Genomic DNA, 24,303 nt, shown 5'->3' on the forward strand with positions numbered 1-24,303 from the left:
TGGGTAGGCAAAATCCAGGCGGAAATCCCCAAATAGCAGCAGAGTTTAAGTGGTTAATAACTGGTTTCTTTTATCTTTGCCATGATGACAGCACATAGTATTTGACTAGATATTCTTCAAGATACTAGTATTCAGCTTAAAGTGACATTTAAAGGCTTAACAAGGTTAATTAGGTTAACTAGGTCAGGGGTTTTCAAACTTATCAGCCCACGACCCCTAAAATAACAATGCCAGTGACTCGCGACCCCCAAATCCCTAAGAGGTGGTTATTAATAAACAAACTTTGCACACAACAATAGGACTATATAAACATGAGCATATTGACAACACAAAAACCAGTCTAACAACCGAATCATGTATATGGTGATTTAATAATTTGTTTAATTTAATATCATTCTCAGCTAAAGAGACTGGTGGACACAATGTTTTCAGCACAAGTCTATTCTTGGTTTAATTTTGGAGACCGCCACTCAAGAGATCATTCAGGTTGTGCCTGTATTCATTTTTAAAGGGCACCTATGGTAAAAAATCTACTTTTCAAGCTGTTTGGACAGATCTGTGTGTTAGTATAGTGTATAGACTGTCATACTGGGGTGATATGAACACACCCAGTCCTTTTTTTTCAATTTAACTGCAAAAAAAGGGTCGGCCAATTGGAGCTGTTTGCAAATCGATCGCACCATTACGTAGGTGTGCGATCCCCCCGCCCACCGAATTGATTGACAGCTGCGCGCATTAACATGTTCCGGTAGTCATGTGTATATGTCAACAAGACCAGGCAGACATACGCAAAGCAACCGGGAATAAAAGCTCTGTTCTGTTCGCTAGGATCAGCAATCATCATCAAATGTGATTAAGAGTGAGTTTCACATGTTTAAAGTGTTTTAAAACAGAGTATGTGTGTAATTAATTACAGCGTTTTACTTCAGCTTTACTTCATCAGCACAGCCGCGTGTCAGAACAATTATAAAAGAAGACGCTTCAATCCCGGTTTGTGGAAGTTAAATCAGGTTTATTTTGTACATTAGCATCACAGATATCCACACAGTACTTGAGGTTAGCCTTAACTAAGCTAAGCGCGCTCTGTCTGCCTGCCTGCCTGCCTGTGTGTGTGTGTGTGTGTGTGTGCGCGGGTGCGCGCATTAACTTTGTAACGATATTGTGTGTGACTCATCAATGCAACTTCACAATACTGATTAGTAAAGGTAAGTTCTTACTGTAGTATCTCACAAACGCTACGTGAGACCTCCTTCCTTTAAGTCTGTCTGTTGTCTGACGCAGCTGAGGGAGGAGGCATGTAGAAAAAGTGGGCGGGAAAGAATCGTCTTAAAGGCGCAGTACGACAAAAACCACCCCCTGCTGGAAATCAGTATAAAACAGCATCTTGTAAAAGGTATAATGAAAAATCTGATGGGTATTTTTCTGAAACTTTATATACACATTCTAGAGACGCAAAAGACTAATATTAAATCTGAAAAAAGGGGTAACCTAGGTGCCCTTTAATGTATTTGATCGCCATTAACGTGTCAGAAAGTTTAACCTGGTGCTATAAAATCAATCTGCTGCAGTTGACGCTATTGCTGTGCTGTTAATCTAACGTAAACACACCAATCCTATGAAAGAAATAATTTAAAGGCTGATAGCTTTTCATCTGCATGTGGTTGTTTTTTACTATTATTATTTATCTTCTGTGGGTTATGGTCAAAATATTGTAATTCTAATAGTTTATTAAAATTTATTTGACTTTTGGAAATCACCAAGCAGCCCCCTGTCATAGCCCCGTGACCTATCGGGGGTCCCATCCCGCACTTTGGGATTTTGTGTGTGTGTGTTGCATGACTGGGATTTGTAGTCCATTATGAGGACTGTAGTTCGTGCAAATGTGAGTGTTCTCCAGCGATCTCTGGGGGTTAGATTGCTAGTAATCGTGACAGTATAACACTGATAGCCCTTCACATTAATCAGTACCAAAGAAGTAGCTCTCAGTTTCCAAAAGGCTGGTGACCCCCTGCGCTAGGGACATCAGAGACTTATTGTACATCTTGTAAAAAGGGCCAAAACAGGTCCGCTTTAAAACAAAACAATTATCAGTGCATTTGATCAAAAATAAGGTGATTTCACTGAACTTTTGAGGAACTTTGGATTCATATAACGCATGTGTTTATGCAGCAGGACAGATGCTCTCTGGGATATTTAGTTATTTGGGTAAAATTAGCTCAGCTCCATTTGACACATGTAACAAATTAGTCCGTACACCCTGTAATTTTCTCAGAGATAAAAGAGCAACTTCTGTCTACAAGTGTGTTAAAAGGCACAAATTATTTCGCTCTTAAACTAACAAGACGGCTGACCTCAGACGAGCCGAAATAGCAACCAAAGCAATCCTGCTGAAATTTAGGGTGTTTTGCGAAGCTTTTCCTGACGGCCTGTTTGCTTTCAGACAAAACCTCAGTGTCACGGAGCTCTGGGTAACACTTCATAATAACTTCATCAAAGCGCATTACGCCACCATATAACTCTTACCAAATCCACGCTTAATGTATGTCCTGATGCGATTCATAGATGTTCAAGAACATTCTTTCATTCGGTTGTTTAAGAGCGACTGATATGTCCCCATAATGCTTGGTAGTGATATAGTAGTGTTACTGAGTTTATATGAGCTGGACACTTTGGTATTTTAGGCTATTTTTGTTCCCACAGGGCATCTGAGCTTATTATGGTGAACACACAGAAGGCTATGGATATTACCTTAATGTGTAACACTAACACTGGGTTGCGGCTGGAAGGGCATCCGCTGCGTAAAAACTTGCTGGATAAGTTGGCGGTTCATTCCGCTGTGGCGACCCCCGATTAATAAAGGGACTAAGCCGACAAGAAAATGAATGAATGAATGTAACTCTAACACTAACACTGACAAACATGTATGAGTGTATTTATTCGTCTTCGTTAATGTTGAGTAATGTTATTTAGGTTAAATGTTAAATGTAAACTAACGTTAACAATAGCGCTGCACAATATATCGCTTCTGCATCGATATCGCAATAGTTTAATCTCAGGTTATGCAATGTTGAGTTTGTATCTAGGCCTGTCACGATATTTATTTTTTGTAGTACGATATATAGCATCAAAATGTATTGCGATAAATGATATTATAGTCATTCTAAGATCATTTTACCACGATAATATCATCATAATGCAAGTACCCTCCACATAATATTTTATACTTAAGAGTGTTTTTTTTAACTATAGTCATTTTAACAATTTAATAATTAGACACTGGGGTCAGAATGTGAAAATGCACATCCTAAACAAATAAATAACAATAATGAATGTTAGCAAAAAGGTGCAAGGTAAAAAGAACTAGAGAAAAATGCAACAGATCTATATTTAGTGAAGTCTGGATATACCAGTGATACAAGATCAGTATATGGAAATGCGCATACGGTGAGTCTCAGACACCACTGTTTCCTTGTTCTCAAGTAAATTCCCAGGTGGACATCAGGCCAATCAGAACACAAAGTAGACTGTGACAAGACTCACAGGCCATGGCCTCTGTATTTACATGTGTGACAACTTTAGGTCATTCATCCAGACCTGACAAGCAGCTGATGTCATCAAGAAAGCAGAGACTTATACAGTTGAAGTCAGAATTATTAGCCCAACTTTTAAAATTTTCACAGTATGTCTGATAATATTTTTCTTCTGGATTTAGTTCTTTCTTTCTTTCTTTCTTTCTTTCTTTCTTTCTTAAATTAGTTTGTTCATTCTTTCTTTCTATTCTTCCTTTTTTCTTTCTTTCTTTCGTTCCTTCGTTAGTTTAAAGACCCAGGATTGTATGGAGTAGATGCATTTCTTTCTTTCTTTCTTTCTTTCTTTCTTTCTTTCATTTGTTCGTTAATTCATTTTTGTTCTTTCTTTCTTTTTATCCTTCTTTCGTTTGTTCATTCGTTTGTTCCCAGACCCAAGATTGTATGGAATAAGTGCAATTTTTTCCTTTGTTCGTTTTTTCTTTCTTTCTTTCAATTATTTGTTCTCTTTCTTTCTTTCTTTCTTTCTTTCTTTCTTTCTTTCTTTCTTTCTTTCTTTCTTTCTTTCTTTCTTTCGTTCATTCATTTGTTTGTTCTTTCTTTTTTTCTTTCTTCTTTTCTATCTATCATTCATTGCTTTGTTTCTTCGTTCTCAGACACAGGATTGTATGGAGTAGGTGGATTTTTTTCTTTCTTTCATTAATTTGTTTGTTCGTTCGCTTTTTTCTTTCTTTCTTTCTTTCTTTCTTTCTTTCTTTCTTTCTTTCTTTCTTTCTTTCTTTCTCTTTCTTTCTTTCTTTCGTTTAAAGACCCAGGATTGTATGTCTTTCTTTCTGTCTTTCTTTCTGTCTTTCTTTCATTTGTTCTTTCTTTTTTTTTTCAATCTATCTTTCTTTCATTTGTTTGTTCGATGGTATGGAGTTGGTGCATTTTTCTTTCTTTCTTTTGTTCATTCATGCTTTCTTTCTCTTTCTTTCCTTTGATTAAATTATCTATTCATCACTATTTTAAATTCACAAAAGGTTTATAAAATAATATATATTCACCCTTTTTCTTCACCATGAAACATTATGAAAGTTTATGAAAGTTAAATATTTTAACATAATATTTTACTAGGTGTTATTAATAATACTAGTATTTAGGTTGAAGTGACATTTAAAGGCTTAACTAGGTTAATTAGGGTAAAGTTAGGGTAATTAGGCAAGTCATTGTATAACAGTGGTTTGTTCTGCAGACAATCCAAACTAAATATTGCTTAAGGGGGCTAATAATATTGACTTTATTGAATTTATTTAAAAAAAAATAAAACTGCCTTTATTCTAGCAGAAATAAAACAAATAAGGCTTTCTCTGTTATAAAAATGCCCTTAATCTGTTAAATACCACTTGAGAAATGTATGGAAAAGGACCAAATAATGCATTGGAGGGTGAATAAGTTTGCCCTCAACTGTATAATAAGAGAGACTTACTGTTTAACATTATTTTACTGCAGCATTTTCACAGTGTTTTACCATTAAAGTGCAGTGAACAGTCTGAATGGCCCTTCACAGCAAACACACGAGTGTTATTTTAGGAGATAACGCTAAGAAGTTTAACAGCCACGTCCAGCTGTTTCTGCTCAATGACTCACTGTTATTTCTCTAACAGCTTAGGTGTGTTAGCGGCACAAAAAACACAGCGTTGATATCCAGCGCAAACAGAGAGCATACTTCAGCAAGCACTCAAAGCGCATATATACTCAAGTCATATACTCTTGAACAGCATAAACCACACAAAGTCATAAAACGGCTGCAACATAAACCATTTCCTACAGCCACAGAGACGGCCTTGTGTTGCTGCGCTTTTCGGTCACAAGAGAGCTCTGTGCTGGACTCCAAAAGAGCTGCATTCACAAACACACCGCCGGGGTTAACGTTTATGCATGCACCGACATTTAATACCACAGTGACTTGCTGTATGGGACATTAGATTTAATGGAGGATTTTCCTGTAGGAGGGGCGTTATTTAAACTGGGCTGGTTTGTTTCCTAAATAAGAGCGATCCATATATCACCAGAGCTGCTGTAAATAATGGGTGCTGTACATGTGTGCGTGTTTCCTGGTGGGAATGATGTACGAGCCAGATTCCTGATAATAATAAAGCTGTAAAGCAGAAAATGGATGTTGTTTGGTGGATAAAGGGTGTGTAGTTTTAAACTCTTAAAAAATAAAGACTCCAATTAGAATCTTGAGTGGTTTAAGAGTGTTTATTTATTTTATTTTATTTTATTTTTGGAGACTCTCCAGGAGCTTTTATACTTTATGCTTACATTGGATCCAAGAAGTACTCTAAAATTTTAGGGTACAAAAATATTGACTTGTTTTAAAAAGTCAAAGTGTTTTTTGTTGTTTAAAATTAGCTGCACGATTCTGGCAAAAATGTGATTTTTTTTGCTTAAAATCAAAATCAGGATTTTCTCACGATTCTGTAAATGTAAAACAAAGGTTAATAGGATTAGCCTATTAATGTAATGTAATGTGTATTTATATAGCGCATTTATTGTGTATGGCCATACACCCAAAGCGCTTCACAATCATGAGGGGGGTCTCTCCACACCACCACCAGTGTGGAGCATCCACTTGGATGATGCGACGGCAGCCACAGGACAACAGCGCCAGTGCGCTCACCACACACCAGCTATTGGTGGAGAGGAGAGACAGTGATAGAGCCAATTTGGTGGAAGGGGATTGGGAGGCCATGATCATAAGGGCCGATAGAGGGACTTTGGCCAGGACACCAGGGTTACACCCCTGCTCTTTCACGAGAAGTGCCATGGGATTTTTAATGACCACAGAGAGTCAGGACCTCGGTTTAACGTCTCATCCGAAAGACGGCGCCCACTGACAGTGTAGTGTCCCCTTCATTTTTACTGGAGCATTAGGACTCACACAGGTTGAGCGCCCCCTGCTGGCCTCACTAACACCACTTCCAACAGCAACCTAGTGTTCCCTAGTGGACTCCCATCCAGGTACTGACCAGGCTCAGCCCTGCTTAGCTTCAGTGAGTAACCGGTCTTGGGCTGCATGGCTGTGGCAATGTTAGTATTGTTAATCCTCAAACATAAGGTAAAACAACAATAATAATATTAGGCCTATGTGTAGCTCTACTGTTGCTTAAAATGCTAACTTTTGTATTATGGTGGACTTGAACAGACTTAAATATGTCCTGTTTGTTAATTCACAGTAAAATCATGGCATCAGAATATAACTATTCATAATTCTGAAGTTGATTTATTATGTCTAAGACATGTGCTTGTCATTTGTTATTGACAACATTATTAGACCATTATATTTCCATTATATATAGGCTAGGGCTGCTATACTGACACATTCATTCATTTTCTTGTCGGCTTAGTCCCTTTATTAATCCAGGGTCACCACAGCGGAATGAACCGCCAACTTATCCAGCAAGTTTTTACGCAGCGGATGCCCTTCCAGCCGCAACCCATCTCTGGGAATAATCCACACACACATTCACACACACACACACACACACTATGGACGATTTAGCCTACCCAATTCACCTGTACTGCATGTCTTTGGACTGTGGGGGAAAACGGAGCACCTGGAGGAAACCCACGCGAAGGCAGGGAGAACATGCAAACTCCACACAGAAACGACAACTGGACCGAGGTTCGAACCAGCGGTTATTGACCCAGCGACCTTCTTGCTGTGAGACGACAGCACTACCTACTGCGCCACTGCCTCGCCCTTATACTGACACAGTAAACATTCGCTATGAAAGAAAAAACATATCAAATGCTTGTCGTATTCATAACTAAAATGCATTATGATCATTTAAATGTGCGCGCAGGTTTCACTTTCACTTCCGAGTGCAGCTCATGGAGAAAAAACACACAGTTCTAAATCAAACCTCCCGCACGGCCCTCAAACGATCGCTCTGTGCAACAAACTGAGCGTTATTTACAACTTCATTACCTGTTATTCACAGCATATGCAGGTTGTGTTCACTAAAGTAGGCGTCATGCATGCACACACGTGTTCTTGGTAGTAAACAAACACCTTGAGGTCAGCTCATGTGCGATTTCTCGACCGTGAATACAGTATTACATGAAGACAGAAATTACATTTTGGGTGAATTATACCTTATATATATATATATATATATATATATATATATATATAGATAGATAGATAGATAGATAGATAGATAGATAGATAGATAGATAGATAGATAGATAGATAGATAGATAGATAGATAGATAGATAGATAGATAGATAGATAGATAGATAGATAGATATATAAATACAGTTTGTGACACTTTTAACGCCATTTGAAGGTGTCAATGTTGCTGTAAAGACTTCTGCAGCCGCCTTTTCTTCTCTCCTGATCTTAAAAATATAATTGGCTGAATCGTAGAAAAGCTGAATTAGGATCGTGTGTACGGTTGAATCGAGATTGTGATCTTTTTTCGATTAATCTTGCAGCCCTACTTTTGAGTCTTAGGACACTTTAACAATCTAGGTGCAAAGTCTAAAGCGCATGGCGCAAAAGCATTAAGGGCGTGTCCGAATCCAATACGTTCTGCGCCCCGGCACATGGTCGGATTGTGCTTATTATCTTAATGAGTTCTGGGTGTGTTTTGAGCATAACCTGATTTAAACCAATCAGAGACTTATCTGTTATTCCCTTTAAGAGTCACTTTTGTTGCACCATGGTGCATTTGCTATTTACATGGCAGAGCACTGTCGTGGCACTTGTGACACTTGGCATTGGTGCATTGTCAATCCGGACTAAATTTCTAACCGACATGCACCGCTTTAAGACAGATTTCGATCGATCTGTGCAGCACTGCATAAAGTCGAACGCACCTAATGTCTCAAATGATCTGGTCAAAGTGATTCTCTAGTAAATGACTCACTGATTCAGATGGTCCGTTTAACCGCTCACTGATTCAAATGATCTGGTCTGAGCGAGTCTCATTTAACAACATACTTATTTAAATCAGGACATTTTGCTAACATTATCTATATGAATAACAATGAGAATAATCTTTAATCAGTAACTTATTTAGACTTTTAATATTTAAAGTACGTTCTTTTTTTTAAATGCACTGCCTCGGTAACACAACATTAATGTACAGGAATACTGTATTAGTAGTGTGTCTGTACTTGATTTGTCCACTGTTGATCATGCTGAACTGAAGAAGCTTTCTTTTTAGGAGTGTATGAGCTGGAGGTGGGGGTGACTGCAGCTCCACACCCCAGCAACAGTGGGTCTCGGGCTGGAATTTTCCATGGAGCATGTGGCACGGTGCTCAGTATACTCTCTAGTTTAAATAGTGCTGTGTGGGCTCTGCCAGCGCTCTATATCTCTCTCTCTTTTTCTCCTTCACATATTTGTGTGGCTTCCAGTGCCGCTGTGCCCTGCAGTGCCGCCTGGCGCACAACCAAATAAGGCTGCGTATTATTATTCTGACACATTGCACTCTATTCCAAGCCCAGGAAGATCTTAAAGGGACAGGCTACCCCCCCAAAAATAATGGACTTCAGTTGTGTTTGAGTTTCTTCTGTTGCACAGACCCACTGACTTCCATTGTAATTGCTCTGCTTTTCTTACTTTAAGGGCACCAATGATGAAAATCCTCTTTTGTAAGCTGTTTGGACAGAGCTGTGTGTAGTATAGTGTGTCCACACTCATATTGGAGTGATATAAACACAATAAGTCTCTTTTTCTACATTTCCTGGCATTATGATTGGATCCAAACCTTGCTATTTTGAGGCTGACCGCAAGGTGGCACAGGAGTGCGGTTTCCGCGCCCACCGAATTGATTGACAGACACGCATTAACATGTCTGTGTGTGTGTGAACTTTGTAATGACATCTTGTGGGACTCATCGTTGCAGAAAGGCTTGAACTGACTCCACAACAAATACATCAAATAATCATTGGGAAAGTTCTTACTGTAGTATTTCTCACAAACGTTACGTGAGATCTGCTTCCTTCATGTCTGTCACTGTGCTGTTTATCTGACGCAGTCGAGGCGGAGATTGAGGCACACTCTGATAGACTCTAGGGAGAACTAGCATTAAAGGCAACAACAATAAAACACCTACATAGTGTTCAGAGCAGAAAATCCCAATATTCAGTAAGGTCTAATAAATAATGTGACGGGTGTTTTGAGCTGAAACTTTACAGCAGGGGTCACCAATCTCAGTCCTGGAGGGCCGGTGTCCCTGCAGGGTTTAGCTTGCCTCAACACACCTGCCTGGATGTTTCAAGTATATCTACTACTAGTAAGACCTTGATTAGGTTGTTCAGGTGTGTTTGATTAGGGTTGAAGCTAAAATCTGCAGGACACCGGTCCTTCAGGAACAAGTTTGGTGACCCCTGCTTTAGACACATTCTGGAGACACAAATGACTCGTCTTAAATATTTAAAAAGGGGTAAAATGGGTGCCATTTAAGAGTTTTTGTCTTGTTTCTAGTGCCGGGGCTGCATGTGTTTGGACTGTGGGAGAAACCACCTGGAGGAAACCCACGCCAACATTGGGAAAACTTGCAAACTCCACACAGAAACGCCAACTGACCCAGCTGGGGATTCGAACCAGCGACCTTCTTGCTGTGAGGTGACAGTGCTAACCACTGAGCCACCCACCGTTTCCTGACTTTTTAAAAGTAAATTAACTTGTGGCTTTTAAGGCAACGGGTTCACTCAATATTTTAAAGTAACTAATCATTTCTTCACTGCAGCATTCTTCAAAATATCTTCTTTGGTGTTCAACGAAAGAAAATAAACTACATGAGGGAGAGTAGATGATTCGCATTGTCAGGTGAAATATCTTACACAGTTATTAATCTGTCCTTCTTCCCTGTTTCTGTTTGCTGTTGTCTTGCCACGCGTTTGGCTCCGTTCCAAAATCTCCAGTCTACACAGGCAGCTGCCTTCTAAGGATTCTAACTGATATGGAATCTCATAAGTGACCGATTTGGAACGCTCTACTTAGGCGACAGCTACAAATAGCACTGCTCACAGGAAGCACACAGGATATTTGAGTCACCATCGATTACAATAGTGTTTGATGTTAGTTAAACTCATGTGGCAAGAGCTTCAGACTCAAGGCTAGGCATGGGAGGGTAACCGCATTCAAGGTTTACTGTTGACACTGACTTGCTTGGTTTGGGACTTGTGGAGCTGCGCATTGATGGATTTGCTCTTTAGTGTTTGAAGTCTCAGCAGTAAAAATTAAACCAGACTGAACTTCAGCTCTGAAAACTAATAAATATAAATTATTAATATTACCAACGTTAATTTAAAAGGTTTAATAAGGGATAAGCTATTCTGCGCTGCATTTTACCTCAAAAGAGCTTTATTCTTTTTTATTTTAAATTATTTATTTGTTTGTTTTTAAACAAAAAAGTTGGTAACACTTTAGAATAACTATCCGTTACAACTAGTTAATAGACCATTTATAAACTGTTAGTTAACAAGTTATAAATGACTTGTTAAACAAAAGTTAATAGTTTGTTAATTATTTAAAACTGTGCCTTATAGATGGCTAATAGATAACTTACAAGCTGTTAGTTAACAAGTTGTAAATGACTTTTTAACTGTATTTTAATGATTTATAACTATACCTAATAAATATTAAGAAATCATGAACAAGCTGTTAGTAAATTACTTAATAAAGACTTGTTAAGTATCAGTTAATAGTGTATATATGTTATTGGGACGTTATTCTAAAGTTGCAGCTATTTTTCATTTGTTGACTGTTAGTAAATGAGGAATAGTTGCAACTTTAGAATAACGTCCCAGTAACATGCTTAAGCTAATAACTAACACTTAACTATTATATTTACTCACACTTCACAGACGAGAGTTGTTCATCGTTTGTTAACCATCTACTAATACCAGTGAATCTTTGTAGAACAGCAAATGGATGGAATAAGTTCAAGCTACAGAAATTTGATGTAATATTTAAAATATAAAATGTTTGTTTCTAAACCTTGTTCCACTTATAGGCTTTTCTGTGTGCTGTGTTTTACCAAAGAAACTCCACAGATGAATTGTTAAACGTTGTGTTTAGTGTATAGAAACACACATACTGAACCATCACATGGCAGTACAGCAGTATGCAAGAATACAAACCCATAAAGTGCTAAACATGAAAACAAAATAAATAAAAATTTTAAATTACACCAGTGGTCTAATAAAAAAGTTTCACTGGTGTTATTAGATGGTGAACAACTGATCTGTAAAGTGTGAGTAAATATAATAGTTAAGTGTTAGTTATTAGCTTAAGCATGTTATTACAGTTGCAACTATTCCTCATTTACTAACAGTTAATAAATGAAGAATAGCTGCAACTTTAGAATAACGTCCCAATAACATATATACACTATTAACTAATACTTAACAAGTCTTTATTAAGTAATTTACTAACCGCTTGTTCATGATCTATTACTAATTTATTAGGTATAGTTATAAATCATTAAAATACAGTTAAAAAGTCATTTACAACTTGTTAACTAACAGCTTGTAAGTTATCTATTAGCCATCTATAAGGCACAGTTTTAAATAATTAACAAACTATTAACTTTTGTTTAACAAGTCATTTATAACTTGTTAACTAACAGTTTATAAATGGTCTATTAACTAGTTATAACGGATAGTTATTCTAAAGTGTTACCAAAAAGTTTTATGATTAATTCTCCCCACAACAATATCATCCCATATAACAAAATTTCTCTGGCCCAGCTCTGGCCCACACAATCAGGTTTTGCTTGGCCCACATGCCGCAGTGAATTACGGTACATGACTGGACCAAATCTGGCTTCCAGACAAGGGCCAAACACAGACCATATCTGGGCCAAGTCTCAGCCAAGTTAATAACTCATAACTGGGCCAGAACTGGGCCAGTAAGGTTGGTGTGTCACGATTGCAATAAAATTAATAAACCTATGAAGCGTTGCGCTTTAGGCACACTACGGGCCTTGTTTTTTCTCAGTGACCTGATTGGTAGAATTGATTTATTTAATCAAATATTATTTTTATGTATTTTAAATGTGGGTCAAGACTGGCCAAAATCACGTGGCCCACAATCAATTTTTAAAATCTGGGCCAAATACTACGTTTTACATCTGACCCAAATCTTGTGTGCCGCATTATAGAGGGTGCCACCTCTGCCAAACCCAGGCCATGGTTGGCCCACATGCTGTATGCCAGCGCCGCATGAATGCCTGATGTCCCAGCTTTATGCCAAATCTGGGCCAGAATTCTTTGCTACTAGGGATATTTCTTCAGCAGTCATCAACATGGCATACAGAGAGCCCATTTTCCTTAAGGCGTGCCTTTAGCCTTTTGTCCCCTAATCAACATTTCTGCTTCACTTCGCTGGAGCTCATCACAGTGCATTCTGGGATTTCAGTATCCATTAGGGCCACATGTGATACTGCTTTAAACCTGTCACACAGCGAACCGCAGACAACTCGCAGGTATCACAAACCGCACGGATCATTCTCGACTCGCATACTCAAGTCCAGGGCAGACGTCCAAAACAGTGAATCTAATCACCATACAGGCAAAAAGTTCACAGAACAATGAACAAAGTAGCTTTAATGAAAAAAAGAGAGAGCAGATGAATGATTTATACTGTATACAGGCCTATATGCAGGTTTCTCAAAGAGAATATGCCTTTGATGCATTAAAAGAACACTTTTATTTTGGAAATAAGCTCAATTTAAAGTTAAAGAGTTCAGTTTTACCATTTCTTTTTTATCTATTCAGCCAATTTCTGGCTCTGGCAGGAGCATTTTTATCTTAGCTTAGCATAGATCATTGAATCAGATTAGACCGTTAGCATCTCACTCAGATAATTGAAAAAAAAGATATAGTTTTCCTATTTAAAGCTCGACACTTATGTAGCTACACAGTGTTTACTAAGACTACCTATAAAATGAAAAGGTTTCATTTTCCCTCCCATTTTGAGACTGACCAAATTGATTGACAGACACGCATTAACATGTCTGTGTGTGTGTGTGAACTTTGTAACAACATCTTGTGTGACTCATCGTTGCAGAAAGGCTTGAACTAACTCCACAACAAATACATCAAATAATCATTGGGAAAGTTCTTACTGTAGTATTTCTCACAAACGTTACGCGAGATCTGCTTCCTTCATGTCTGTCACTGTGCTGTTTATCTGACGCAGTCGAGGCGGAGATTGAGGCACACTCTGACAGAGTCTAGGGAGAACTAGCATTAAAGGCAAAGACAACAAAAACACCTACATAGTGTTCAGAGCAGAAAATCCCAATCTCTAGTAAGGTCTAATAAATAATGTGACGGGTGTTTTGAGCTGAAACTTTACAGCAGGGGTCACCAATCTCAGTCCTGGAGGGCCGGTGTCCCTGCAGGGTTTAGCTCCAACTTGCCTCAACACACCTGCCTGGATGTTTCAAGTATACCTGGTAAGAGCTTGATTAGCTTGTTCAGGTGTGTTTGATTAGGGTTGGAGCTAAAATCTGCAGGACACCGGTCCTCCAGGAACAAGTTTGGTGACCCCTGCTTTACAGACACATTCTGGAGACACAAATGACTCGTCTTGAATATTGAAAAAGGAGGAAAATAGGTGCCCTTTAAAAGTGTTTGTCTTGTTTCTAGTGCCGGGGCCGGTTACATAGGTTGGATAAGTTAAAATGTAGGCAAGTTGTGACTTAAATAAAAATAAAAAAATAAAAATATATATATATATATATATATATATATATATATATATATATATATATATATATATATATATATATTTATATATATATATATATATATATATATATTTATATAAATATATATATAGTTTTCCTATTTAAAGCTCAACATTTATGCAGCTACACAGTGTGTACTAAGATTGATGTAAAATGAAAAGGTTCTATCTTCTGATAGACAATAAGAAAGTTGCTATTTTGTAGGTGGATATGGCTAGGAGCTGTACTAAACTAGCTATACTGCTAGCTATAGAAACAGAAAATGTCAACTTTTCATTTTCTGTCTGTCTTAGTAGACGATGTATCTGAGTTAGGCTTTAAATAAAAAAATTATCAATTTTTTTTATGTTGTTATTTAGAGATGCTAATGGTCTAATCCGATTCAATTATTTATGCTAAGCTAAGCTAAAAGTGCTTCTGCCACATCCAGAGATCGACTAAATGGATTCAAAAACAGTCTGACTCAACTCTGTGACTTGTAAAACTAGCCTATTTGTGGCTAAAACGTTGCTTTAAGATGCTAACTATGTAGGTGACTCAGTAGGATTTAGAGCAGAGCCGTTGTGACCTGATGCTACAATCTGCTTTCATTCCTAAAATAATCAGTGATGTTTCTCTGAACGTCGACAAAGGATTATTTATAACCCATAAATGCCTTGCTGACTGGGTCTGGCACTATGCCATCTCTATTCATATTTGGAGTATTTATCCAGCAGGCCGAGCCAAGAATAACATTGAATGCAAAATAACACCTCGGGGTATGAAAAGATCTCTGAAATTATTTTTCTTTCATTCTGTAAACTCACATTTGATCCGGGAGCTGAACGTGATTAAATAATTAAAGGCACAGTAAAGAGCTTTAATGCATTGACTTGCTGACGGCCTGACTTTTAAAGGGGTAGTTCACACAGAACTGAACATTCTGTCATCGTTTGCTTAAACTTCACTTGTCAATAATCTGTTTGAGTTTCTTTTTTTATCGAACACGTTTATTCATTCATTTATTTTCCTTTGGCTTAGTCTCTGATTTATTAGAAGTTGCCCAAGCAGAATGAACCGCCAACTATTCCAGCATATGTTTTACGCAGAGGATGCCCTTCTGGCCGCAACCCAGTACTGGAAAACACCCATACACTCTCACATTTACCCACACACTATTCAATTCCCCAATACATTCCCTAATACATTCAATACACTGTGTTTGGACTGTGGGGGAAACTGGAGCACCTGGAGAAAACCCACACCAAAACGAGGATAACATGCAAACTCCACAAAGAAATGCCAACTGGGACTCGAACCAGCAACCTACTTGCTGTCAGGCCACAACGCTGACCACTGAGCCACCATGCCACCCTTTATCGAACACAAAAGAAGTTATTTTGAACAATATTGAACATATGTAACCACATACATCTACAGTATTTAGATTTCACCCGTTTATATCTTCTCTACTGTATAGAATAGTGTTGTCATGAATGCTGGTTTCAGTGTAGACCACAGCAGATATTCTCATGGTTAATTTTACCATCTCAAATTGTCATAATCATCGATTATCACGATTTTAACATCTGATCCAGACAGAAAATTCTAAATATTGACAATATTGTCTTAAAAAATGTCTAAATGAAGAGAAAAGCAATGCACATGATTATAGTTTTGATATATTTACAGTAAGAAATTGACTAAATATCTTCATGGAAGATGATTCCTACTTAATATTCTAATGAATATTCGGTAACACGTTAATTTGAGTCACACATCATGCTATTATTAAATACTGGCTTATCACCTACCAATTAGTATCTCATTTATCAGAAGTAGCCACAGCGGAATGAACTGCCAACTAGCCTATGTTTTACGCAGCGTATGCCCTTCCTGCCGCAACCCTGTACTGGAAAACACCCATACACTCTTATATTCACAAACATACTATTCAATTCCCTATTACATTCAATACACTAATATATTCAATTCCCCTATAGCGCATGCCCTACTTTCCAACATTACTACTTAATATTCTAATGATTATTCGATAACACTTTATCCGAGTCTCCCTCAAAAATCAGAGTCTCCCTCAACTATTTTATAAAGTATCCTCTCTGCTTCAGTTCTGCCTCCAACAACATGCACTCATTAATTACATTAAGATGGTCCTGGGGCCTCATGTATCAACGTTGCGAACGCACAAAAACATTGCGTACACCAGGTTTCAAGCTCAGAATCGCTCACGTTTGGATTTACTAACGATGAACTGAACGTGGGAATGTGCGCAGGTTCACGGCAGCTTTCTGGCAGGTGTACGCACATTTTTTGTGCGTGTCTGTTTTATTTCCATTGGCGACTCCTAGAGGCAGTTGTGTTAAATTCTTCTCTACAAAGTGTCTGAGCCTTGCAATGGCAGCTGTATGAGACGGGTTCATATAGTAGGTATGTAAGATTTCCATACCATACAGTTGACCAGCTAAACATTAAAGCACAATTTGCAGCGGTCGACTGTTTTCCCAATGTAATCTGAGCGATCTACCGCACACACATTGCTATAAAGACACTATCTGAAGATGAATTTGCATGCGTGAATCAGAAACATTTCCATTCAATAAATGTGCAAATAAAATATGATGCACAGACTTATTAATGATTCCTACTTGTCTTTCTCTTGATAAATAGTGGGCAAAATCTGATATGTAGCGGGGAAAAGAAGAAGAAAGAGTTCGTCAGACGCTGGATTCGAGCCGAGTTTATTCTCGAACATGTCAGAACATGATCACATGCTTCTTATGAGGTGCGCCACTGAGACTGCTGAGGTTACTGCAACATTTTTCAGTTATAAATCACACTATTTCTTTTTTAAATGCACTCAGTGCGATGTTCAGACCCAACTGTGTTAACCGTATCAGCTAAACTCTGCCACTCTATTTTTTTCTTTTGTTGTTAATTCCGGAGAACAAACTTGCAAATAACACCGCTTTTCCTCCGGTCTACCTCCGAAAGCAGCACCTCCAATTCACATTCTGTTCAAAGTTTCTCTTCTTGCTTGCTTTTGCCGTTGCTTTTTCGTTGGGTTTTGTCATTAGCATAGTCATTAGCATATTCATACGGGGGAGGAGGCAGGGAGGGGTTTTGTGCTCGTGCATGTTGCGCTCAGTTTCACGTTCATTCAGATGTACAAAAGAATATGCGTGGGATTCGGCGTACGCAGTGTTTCATACATCTGAATTTTTTTCTGCGTACGCACATTTACAGCTTTGTGCGTACGCAATGTTTTAGTAAGATTTCCACGCAAGTCTTCGTACATGAGGCCCCTGGTGTCCACCATAGTGGACATTTAAAAAAGGATGATATTTTGAAATACAAACAAGTTAACAGCTTTGAAAGCTAAATGTATTGTTCCTGACACTTTATTAAACAAATGAAAATAATAGTAAAAAAACATTTAAAAAGCTACATTTTACATGCCTCTCTACTTCCCATAAAATGTGCTTGTTTGAATGTCAGTCATTTTGAATGAAGTGAAGTGGTTCCTAGCATGCCGGCTATTCAATCTATGGAAAGCCCAGGATGTCCTCTGAACAGTACAACAGGACTTAACAGAGTAGCTCAAAACTATCAAAGAAAATTCATGAAAACACAATGTCCACTACAGAGGATACAAGTCAATGGACGGGGGTCTCAGGAGGATAAACTGATGCAAATGCATATTTATAGACATTTGTTAAATATCTACAGTTGATTTATGCTGTATTTCTTGCATCTAAAGTGTATGCCGCTTACTATTGAGTATACCGAGCTGAAGCTTAAATTCACAACATTAAATTGCAAATCAAAATTCGATATTTACATCAAATCACACACTCAATCACACAATTTTGCGAAAAACAACTAAACACAGAACCTTGTGAGGTAGTTTTTCCGAGTGCAAGTTTAACAAACTATACCATAAACAAGAAAATAAAATGTGCCAAAAAACAAACACATTGTAAACGAAATACAAATATTAAATCCACAAATAAAAAGTAGGGAGGCACACTTATGCTCTTTTGTTACAAAAGGGCTGCACATTTGATCTGTTGCTTCATGATTCTCAGATTTCTTTGTTTATGAACATTTAATAAAACATTTGTAAGAATTTATTTCTTTTTTTATAAACATTTTCAGGTCATTGTAACAAAACCGTGATAATATGTGATCATTTTGGTCACTATAATCGTGGTATATGGCCTGCAAGGTGGCTCAGTGGTTTGCCCTGTCACCTGACAGCTAGAAGGTTGCTAGTTCGATTCCCAGCTGGATCAGCTGGCATTTCTAAAGTTTGCCAGTGTTGGCTTGTTTCCTCCAGGTCCTTTCTCAGTCTAAAAACATGCGCTATAGGGGAATTGGATGAACTATGGGTGTTTCCCAGCACTGGGAAAGGCATCCACTATGTAAAACATATGCAGGAATAGTTGGCGGTTCATTCCACTGTGATGACCCCTGATAAATAAGGGACTAAGCCTAAGGAAAATAAATGAATGAATGATAATCGTGATATGAAGTATTATTACTGTTATCGTCTCTACTGTGGAGGTCAATGGTTACAGGTTTCTAACATTTTTCAAAGTATCTTCTTTTGTGTTCAACAGAAAAAATAAACTCCTCAACACTTGAGTAGGAAGTGAGTAAATGTTCATTTTTGTGTGAACTATCCCTTTAAGTTGCAGTGGGGTAGCCATACTGCAAAGCGTTAGTCAAACATGACGTATGCACGTTTGTGTAATAAGGAAAACAAATGAAAATAACAATCTAGAATCACCCGTCTCATAATATTGACTTGTTGGGTTGCTAAAAAGCACATGAAATATCTTATCAAATCGCCGCCCGGCCAAGCTAATTTGCGTAAATAGTGTAAAGATGGTGCACGCGGCTCGCTGCAGACAGCTGCACAAATATTGATCAGAGGAGACCACACTATAGCCTGTGATGTGGCGACTGCGGCTCAGTGGTTAAATCTGCGCTGTAACAGAAAGATTGTGTGCTCAAATCCCTCCAAGCAGTGACACGCTGCCAGTGCTTCTTTAAAAAGAGACGGATCTTGGGTTACTGAACATTTAATGTGCATCAAAAAAACGAACTAGTCTGTTAGAATCTGCTCGGGAGTCTGGCAATAGCAATGCCAAATAACTCCAGCTCACATCTGACATGAGGTTCATATTAGACGACGATTGGAGACGGCAACTTGTATTTTGTAATAAGTGACCATGGATCACAACTAGGCATGGGACGATAACCGTTTTTAAGGTATGGAAAAGTCAAGGTTTTAAAACCGCCAAACCCTGCTGAAAAATCCAGCTTAAACCAGCCTAAGCTGATTGGCTGGTTTTAGCTGGTCGACCAGGCTGGTTTAAGAGGGGTTTTGGCCATTTCCAGGCTGGTTTGCAGTTATTTCCAGCCTGGTCTTAGCTGGTCAGGCTGGGAGATGACCAGCTAAAACCAGCTTGACCAGCCTAGCCAAGCTGGGAGTCCAGCCAAAACCAGCTATATCCAGCTTAAACCAGGCTGGTCAAGCTGGTTTTAGCTGGATTTGACAGGTCATTTTCCAGCCTACCCAGCTAAGACCAGGCTGGAAATGGCTGGAAACCAGCCTGGAAATGGCCAAAACCCCTCTAAAACCAGGCTGGTCAACCAGCTAAAACCAGCCAACCAGCCTAGGCTGGTTTAAGCTGGATTTTTCAGCAGGGAAGTTTTCTGTAGTACCGTTTCCTAAGGTATAGGTGAAATTTTTATTTACGTTTTTTTTTTAAGTTTTTAGGACAATACCTCCAGCAGAAAAGATATCCAAAAATGCTGTGCTAAATTGTAAAGAAATCTGTGTTTTTAAAGAGGCCATATTATGGGTTTTGGAAAATTCCCCTCCATATAGTGTGTAACACAGCTCTAAGTGAAGTGAAGTATCCAGCTAAGGCTTAAATCTGTTAGTGTACAGTGTTTAAAACGGTTGATTCATCTATAAAAGAGTCGACTCATAGTGCTTCAAACGAGTCGCCTTGATCCCGAGTCATTAGGTGTTTCGCAATGACATACGAACGAAACCAAGTTATTCACGTGGTTAGCCCTGTTCCCTCATAGCTAGAAGGTCGCTGGTTCGAGTCCCAGCTGGGTCTGTAGGCATTTCGGTGTAAAGTTTGCCAGTGTTGGCTTGTTTCCTCCAGGTCCTTTCTCAGTCCAAAAACATGCGCTATAGGGGAATTGGATGAACTATGGGTGTTTCCCAATACTGGGAAGGGCATCCACTGTGTAATACGCTGGAAAAGTTGGCGGTTCATTGCGCTGTGACGACCCCTCCTAAATAAGGGACTAAGCCTAAGGAAAATAAATGAATGATAATTGTGATATGAAGTATTGATACCGTTATCGCCTCTACTGTGGAGGTCAATGGTTACAGATTTGTAACATTTTTCAAAGTATCTTCTTTTGTGTTCAACAGAGCACACGCGCAAACCCGGGAGATTTGAAAACTGCGGCCCCGCCCTCTGACGCAGAAACCCACACACACACACAAACACACACACACAAACATGCCGGTCGATTGAAGTCACACTGCAGATGGATATTATCGAGTCTCTACCCAAAGATGAAACCTCAGCATTATAACCAAGCCTTGAACAGTTGGAAACTTCTGCAAACTACATGCTACAAAGAATACTTCGTTAGCGTTTGTTAAAAGAAGGATCAGTAAAGAGTAACTTACTGTTGGACGTCAGGATGGGTTTCTTCCTCCGTTTCTCAAGTGTAAGTACGTGCGATTAAAGTTGTTGCCTCGTTGAATCTAGCATGCAAATGTATTTAGTTGTGATTTGTTACTTGTAACCGCGTGTACTGTATCAGGTTAATTGGATATATTCTCATATCGCGTGCAAAGTCACGTTAAAAACGCGACGCGTGCTGCTTTGTTGACGGAGCTCCGTGGACGAGGGTAGTGTGTGCGTACGTGTGTGCGTGTGCGCTGTCGTCCGGAAGTATGTGTTTGTGTGTGTGTGCGCGCGCGTTGTCATCCGGAGGTGTGGGTGTGTTTTTGTGTGTGTGTGCGCGCGCGTTGTCGTCCGGAGGTGTGTGTGTGTTTGTGTGTTTGTGTGTGTGTGTGTGCGCGCGCAAGGACGAGGGCAGTTTGTGTGTGTGTGTGTCTGTGAAAAGAGCAGAGTGAGACAAGCTAGGAGATCTCCTCGACAGTTCTTGCTCAATAAAATAGTCAGTCGTCGGTATTTTCAAGTCCATCGACTGTATTTACATTGACCCACTGGCAGCTAAACTCCACGCCTACACTATCGAGCGTGTATGAACTGTGATTACTTTTATATTGCTGATTAGCTGTTGGGCATTTCACTCTCTGACTGAAGGCAGTCGACCAATCGCAACAGACTTTCATCGGTCCAATCAGCTTAGCTTCGCGCTAAGGAGGGGTTTGGGAGCAAATGAATCACTGGACGATTCATACGGGAGTCGCTGGGATAATTAGGTAAAAATAAATGCAGATTATAAGACCATGAAAGTGTTTTTTGACCTTGCATGCATGTTAGACTGTTGTTGGAGACCCTTACAACCGAAATATGACCCTATTTCATGTATAATATGGGCTCTTTAAGTGAAGTTTACTTATAAACTAATTTCAAGAGGAGCGCTGTTATGATTGATAGCACCTGGTCCACATTAGCTAGCACTGATTTACCAATCAGACGACTCCTTAACCACTATAAATAACCAGAGTATCTTACTTCAGCCATCTTCGTCTTGAAGAATCCCCCCTTCCACCCCTAATCCTCCTATATCCTTGTCAGGGCAGCACGGAGGCCTAGTGATTAGCACCACGGCCGTAAAGCAAAAATTGCCACCGGCTCGGACACTACTTTCTGTGCGGAGTTTGCATGTTCTCCTCATGTTCGCGTGGGTTTTCATCTCCGGTTTCCTCCCACAGACCAAAAACATGTAACACGAGTAAATTGACAAATCTAAGTTGACAGCATAGACACTTCATAGCATTATAATCTACTTCCAACATTATCAAGCAGGGGAGTTCTCGAGACCTCCCTGAACTCGGACTTCCATCTCAGAGCCCCGGGCTCGAGGATCTCACGAGTTCAGGGCTCTCTCCCGGGACAGCATGCCAAAAACGCTCCATAATCAAACATCAGCTATGAGCGAACTCTTGAAAACTAATGAAGAGAGCAGAAGCCTGACATGTTTACTGCTCCAATATATCATAAGTATTTAAAAAAAAAATTATATATTGTTTTTAAAAGTTTTCAAAGAATTTTTTTTTTCTTTTTTTACCCAGACTATAAAGAGAATATATTTTAGAGCAATAATGTCAATACCGTGAAACCATGATATTATTATCCGAGGTTATCATAGCGTCAGAATCTTATACCGGCCCATGCCTAATCACAACACCAGTCATGAGTGTCAAATTAAACAAAACAAAAGGAATCTAAACATTGTCTGAAAGCTAAGCAAATAACGTTAGGACAGAATGAAATTTAGCCAAATATTTAACTATTTAAAAACGTGGAATCTGAGGGTGCAATAAATTCTAAATATTGAGAATATTGCTTTAAAACATGTCTAAATGAAGTGACAAGCAACACTGTAAAAAACGCTGGGCTCCACACAATTATGTTGTCTCAGCATAAATTGATTCATTAATTTATTTTCTTCTCAGCTTAGTCCCTTAATTAATCTAGGATCACCACAGCGGAATGAACCTCAAGCATGTTTTTACGCGGCTGCAACACATCACTGGGAAGCACCCATACACTCTCATTCACACTCATGCACTACGGACAATTTAGTTTATTCAATGCCCCTATAGTGCATGTGTTTGGACTGGGAAACCGGAGCACCCGGAGAAAACCCACGCCAACATGGGGAGAACGTGCAAACTCCACACAGAAACGCCAACTGACCCAGCTGAGGCTCGAACCAGTGTCCTTCTAGCTGTGAGACGATTGTGCTACCCACTGCACCACCGTGACACCTAGAAAATACTATAGTAAAGTATATAATATACTATATTGTTTATAAATACTGTAGTAAATTACTTTAATATTGGTAATACAACAACTAAAGTAAGTAGTATACTGTCCTAAGTAATATATATATATATATATATATATATATATATATATATATATATATATATACACAGTTGAAGCCAGATTTATTCGCCCCCCTGTTTATTTTTGTCCCCAATTTCTGGATTTTGGTTGCCATACCTGATGAATAAATGTCAGTATTTGACGTTAATATGACGTTGGTTTAAGATGTTGGCTCCACGTTGGATTTTAAACACATTCCTAATCTAAATTGACCAAATATCAACATCATTTGACGTCATTATTGAACATCAAAATAACGTTGTCCTTAGACGCTGGCTAATCATTGAATTCTGGTCACCTGACATCACAACCTTAATCTAACCTAATATTAATGTCTTATGGCGTTGTGTGCCTGCTGGGCAATATCTGAATGCACTACAGAATGTTTCGTTTACACACACATCCTCAAATGACATGTAATCGCATCAGCTTTTAACAGTGTAATACTCACTACTCATGAGTACTTCTGAAAGGGCTACTTTTTACTCATATTTTGAGTAATATTTACATCAGATTTACGCTTTTACTCTACTTGCATTACATATTTAGGCAAGTAATGGTACTTTTAATTAAGTATGATTTTTAGGTACTCTCTGGATTTCACTATTTACGAAAAGAATACATCTGAAATGATATTATTAAGGAGAAAGTCTGAATGGCCGAATGTAAATCCTCAATTGAGATAAGGAGGGTTTTATATTCACACATTGTGTCGTTTTTGAGCCACGCTACTTTAAATACTGGGTCTGAAATCTCATGCAAGTATGACTCCAAAACAACATGAGCACTATTTAATTGACCTGCTAAATTAATGTTGTACTTTGACAGTCATTGACTGCTAATGTGACTTCCCTAATCAGAATTTACAAGGAATACTTTTCTGAAATGAT

The 24,303-nt window shown here is 38.7% G+C and overlaps 1 protein-coding gene across 4 annotated transcripts in view; it reads right to left on the reverse strand.

Annotated features, from left to right (window-relative positions):
• The window catches only part of tgfb2 (transforming growth factor, beta 2), a 68,891-nt gene that overhangs the window by 43,421 nt on the left and 1,167 nt on the right, over nt 1–24,303 (reverse strand).

The sequence above is a fragment of the Danio rerio genome, chromosome 16, assembly GCF_052040795.2.
Source record: "Danio rerio strain M-AB ecotype USA chromosome 16, GRCz13ab, whole genome shotgun sequence".
NCBI classification, from domain to species: domain Eukaryota; kingdom Metazoa; phylum Chordata; class Actinopteri; order Cypriniformes; family Danionidae; genus Danio; species Danio rerio.